This window comes from Selaginella moellendorffii, unplaced genomic scaffold, assembly GCF_000143415.4.
Source record: "Selaginella moellendorffii unplaced genomic scaffold, v1.0 SELMOscaffold_85, whole genome shotgun sequence".
NCBI lineage: Eukaryota > Viridiplantae > Streptophyta > Lycopodiopsida > Selaginellales > Selaginellaceae > Selaginella > Selaginella moellendorffii.
The window spans coordinates 811,771-815,768 of NW_003314346.1; positions in this window are offsets into that span (position 1 = coordinate 811,771).

Consider the following 3,998-nt stretch of genomic DNA (forward strand, 5'->3'; position numbering starts at 1 on the left):
ACAGTCCCAACACAGAAGAAAAAAGAAAGAAGAGTTCACTAAACAACAACAACAATTCACCACCTTCCTCTTACACCAACTTTGCCGTCAACCCCGACAACCCCTTGCTACAAATCACCTTAGGACTCCATAGTGACAACCTGACAAAACAACCTCGACAATACCGACATTACTACCAACAGCAAATGGCAGTCACTACTGCCGTTGCCAACATACCTGTCGGAAGACACGTCTCCTATCCACTATTTCATGGTCTGAAGTCAGAAGATGCCGAGAAACATGTTGAACAGTTCCGAGAAGCAATCCGACTCAACGGCCAGACGACCGAACTTCCATACTACTTCCGATGTACCCTTCGAAAGAGAGCCAACGAATGGGCTCAAACGCTTCCTCAAAATACAAGTTTTGACGACCTCACACTCAAGCTTGTAGACCAATTCAAGTCTTCCCTCACTCAAAGCCAACGACTTCACAAGATCCAAAAACTCAAGCACAAGTCCGGTCAATCCATCGACGACTACACTCAAACCTTCACTCGACATGCTAGCAAATGTGGCAACAGTGCCACCGAAACATTACTTTACTAATGGTACATGCATGGACTCTGACGATCCCTCCGAGAAGCGGCAACACACATTAACGTTGCCACTTACCTCGAACTCGCAAGAGCCCTTCAAGATGTTCAAGCTCGACGAATGACAGCACAAGTAGACGACATGGATAACTCAGATTCTGACAGTAGTTCCGATGACGACTCCGACGATGAACTCGGAGAGAGCACCAAGTCAAAACTTCGGAAACTCAAAAAAACAATCGACAAGCTCAAGGGAAAAGCCAAGGTCGACATCAAAGAATTTCGATCTGGAATTTGGTGTACTAAGTGCAAGAACGAAGGACATCCAACAAGTGACTGCAAGCTCCAAATCTCCAAATGCCAGATCTGTACCAAAGAAGGTCATGACGCCAAGACTTGCAGATTTTGAAATTCTCCAGAAGTTCAACAAGTTTCGAACTATCCCCGACAGCAGTTTTGACAACCATATCCAAATCAATACTTTGACAATTACCAGCCACCACCTCTGACAAACTGGAGACCACCAAGAAACAACTTCCAACACCAGAGTCAACAATGGAATGATCAACCTCGCTACAACAACTACAACAATTAAAACAACGACTACAACAACAACTACAACGATCGACAACACCCGCCGAACCGGAACTACCCAGCAAACCGAGACAATTACAACCAAGGATACCAACAATACCCAAGATACCAGAACCGAAGATACCAAGGCCAAGGTTATCAAGACTAGGCCTACCAAGGCAACTACAAAAACCGACCATGGCAACCTCGACTTCAACACCAAGGCTGTCTGCCGAGACTTGGTCCACCGCCTCCTCGACAACAAGATCAGAACCAGCAGCAACCACCAACAACAAGGATGGTCGAGACCGACAAACTACCTTATGCCGACAATAATGACTCAGATCCTCAAGTCATGGCAGTACAAACCCGAGCACAAATTCGAGCAGAAAAACAACAACAACCGGATAGAGATTCTGGAGATAGTGAAGAGAAAGGCCCTGAGAGCCCAACAAAACTCCAGGAATGGAAAAAGAAGCAAAAGTTAGCCGCCAAGATACAACGGCAACTCTCTCTACAACCACCCGAATTAGTGATTTTAAACTCCGACAATGAAGCTCAACCATCACCAGCTCGACAACAATGCCAAGACTCAATACCAGAAAACCGACAGACAAATCGTCCAACATCGACACCGACACCAGAACACAATTTGGCAAACTTCGACAAAATCCAAGCAGTAGCAGAGAGTATCCTCAACCAAAATATTCAAATCACCATCGGCCAACTGCTGAAGATTGCACCCTACCTCACCAAACAACTCACCGATCTAACATCTGCACTGACCAACACTTTGACAGACTTGCCCACACTCAACTCGACACAGACAGCTGTTGACACATTTCGAACCGAGATTCAACCAGGCGATTGTGACAATGATGTTCCGACAATCGACCTACGACTCGACAAACACCTTGTTCGAGGAGCCATAATTGACGGCGGCTCCAATGTTAATATTATTGAAGAAAGTCTTGTTCAACAACTCAACATCGGCCCAGTCCACCCAGCACCTTTCAATGTCCAAATGGCTGACCACCGATCTGTTCAACCCAAAGGCATCATCCGAAAAGTCAAAACCACCATTCAAGGCGTCGAAATACCAGTCAACTATGTCGTCCTCAAACTACCGGAGCAGACCAACAAATACTCGATTCTCCTCAGTTGACCTTGGCTCCGAACTGCCCAAGTTTATCAAGATTGGCCCAATGACAATCTTATCCTTCGCGGACCAGATGGACCGACCACTGTGTCGACAAAAGCGACCAAATCGCTGTCCAGCCACAACCGACCTATTGACTTGGAAGAATATAATCTCAAAGATGGCCTCGACGACTATCAAGAACAACAAATTCTCAAAGCCTACCCCGATCTTGAACCTTTGGCCGAGATCGACCTGTTTCGAATCATCGCAGACTTCCAACGAGAACGACCCCCGATTACATCAGCACTGAAAAATCCAGTCACTCGAGATACAAAACTCGAAGCGCCACTGGCATTCACAGTCGACAACCACAACAAAGTTGCCTACATTCCATCCATTCCAGCCGACCAAAAACTCGAAAAAGTCAGCCTTGCCGACGACGGCAACGAACACTACATTGTACTCGCCACCGACATCTCGGCAAGTTTTCGAGACAACAGCATCAATCTTCTCCGAAAGAAGAAACACTTGTTTGCTTGGAGTTATCGAGACCTTAAGGGAGTTTCACCAAAACTCAGCCTTCACACCATCACCCTTCTTCCAGACTCAAAACCAAGAAGACAAGCAGCCTACTGGATGAATCCGAATCTGATGGAACAAGTAAAGAAAGAACTCGACAAGCTTCTCCAAGTCGAGTACATCTACCCAATTCAGAATCCGATATGGCTTTCACCACTGGTGGTTGTGCCAAAGAAAAATGGCAAACTTCGAATCTGCGTCAACTATAAACAGCTCAACGGCGCCACCGAAAAAGATGTCTTCCCGATACCATTTACCGACGAAGTTCTTGACGCAGTCGCCGGACATGAAATGTATTCCTTCCTCGATGGTTTCTCCGGCTACAACCAAATTCACATCGCCGAAGAAGATCAGCACAAGACAGCATTCATCAGTCCATGGGGAGCCTATGCCTATCGACAAATGCCTTTTGGACTCTGCAACGCCCCATTCACCTTCCAAAGGCTTGTCACCAACACTTTCCGAGACTACCTCACTGACTTCATGAGAGTCTTCATGGACGACTTCAGCATTTTCAGCTCGGAAGATCGACATCTTGAATGCCTGGAGAAATGCCTCAACAAGTGCGAGGAGAACAACATAGCACTCAACCCCGACAAATGCGCTTTCTATGTCAAATCTGGAGTACTTCTCGGCCACATCTGCAAAGACGGCATTCTCATCGACAAGGACAAAGTTGACGTCATCTCCAAACTCGAACCGCCGAAGAATCAGAAAGAACTTCGGTGCTTCCTCGGCAAAGTCGGATATCACCGACGATTCATCCACAAGTATGCTCACATCGCCAAACCACTCACCGATGGACTGAAACAAGATGCCCAATGGACATGGACGTCCGAACAGCAACAAGCATTCGACAATCTCCGACTCAAACTAACAACAGCACCAATCCTTGCCAAACCCGACTGGACACAAGAGTTCCACATTCATGTTGACACTTCCGACGTCGCCACTGGTGCAATTCTCAGCCAAACTCAACACGACAACCGAGATCAACCGATCTACTACGCCAGCTGACTACTCAACCCAGCTGAACGAAATTACACCACCACCGAGAAAGAAGCTCTATGGTATGATCTACTCACTTCAGAAGTTCCGACACTACATACTGTCAACCAAAGTCGTCCTTTT